Below are 1249 nucleotides of genomic sequence, written 5' to 3' on the forward strand. Positions count from 1 at the left end.
GCTGAGCACAACGTGTGCAAACTTCCCGGCGATGAAAATTACTTGTTTCGTTTCATTTGTTTATATCAGTGGGCCAATGTGCGATGACGATCGTTTTATCTTGCTTTATTGAGGCTGGTTACGATATGTGCACAGAATGACAATAAAACATTGTTAATAAAGCTTTCTGGTTACTGATATTGTACGTTCTAAATGCTGGTTCTATCTTGTTTCAATGTACCATAAAAGTATATAATGATGATCGAGATTTCTATCAAATTCTGGAGAAAGGTTCCGCTCGTGATGCTTAGAAAAACATTTCTCTGTTAAGGTCATCTGTTCTCATTTTCGTTTTGACCGATATTCCGATTCTCTTATAAATCTACATATAAATGTTGCCTTCATTCTAGAACACATAAGAATGATATACATAACATGACCGAGGAAAAGAATTCCAGTTTGTCCACTCGTGAAAACCAGAAGTTATCGGTTTACTCGGTAACCTGTCAATATGGGATACTGGATTCCAGTATAGATGCAACTATCCGTCCCGATCTTTATTGAGCCACTGTGTTAACCTTACTTCCGCAGAGGGTAGCAGGTTTTTTACTTCCTACCCAGTGGAAAGGTCAATGGTATATTAATAACAGTTAACTTGCCAAAAGCAGATACGGTTGTGACGGCATGTTCAACAGTATTTTTCGAACCTAACAGTTTGCTCACAGACGCTGTATATTCTGCTCGATGTTAACATTCGTAATCAATCAAAATAAGCTGTCAACAAAGTTAGATTTGATTAAACACTGACACGAAATACCTTTCTGCAGCGCTGTAAAAGGGTATGCTTCAAACGATGCAAGCCCATCATAGCTAAGATTTCTGCTAAGATATTGAACCGTGACATCTGTTCAGTTTTTATCGTAATGCATCGACATTGGAAGTTCCGTTATTGTAATTAATTGTGTGCACTTCTATTGACCCATTCATACATGGTGTAAAATCCTGCCTTTTTAGAATCGGTACGCTTTCTATTGGATATATCTTAGAGTCTGTTTGATTTAGAATTATTAGAAGAAAATGTTCTGTACTTATTCTAGATCGAAGATACAATATGGGTTCTGCTTTTTTTAATCCTCTCGAATGAAAATTCGAACTTTGGGCTCGTTACGTGTCATCAAAGTCTGCACAAGGTGCTGGTCAACTTCATCGGCTGCATGTTGCATGTATAGATTTTTTTCAATTTCCACTCTTCTTCAGTTTAGCTTTGATG

Source organism: Toxorhynchites rutilus, chromosome 1 (assembly GCF_029784135.1).
Source record: "Toxorhynchites rutilus septentrionalis strain SRP chromosome 1, ASM2978413v1, whole genome shotgun sequence".
Lineage (NCBI taxonomy): Eukaryota > Metazoa > Arthropoda > Insecta > Diptera > Culicidae > Toxorhynchites > Toxorhynchites rutilus.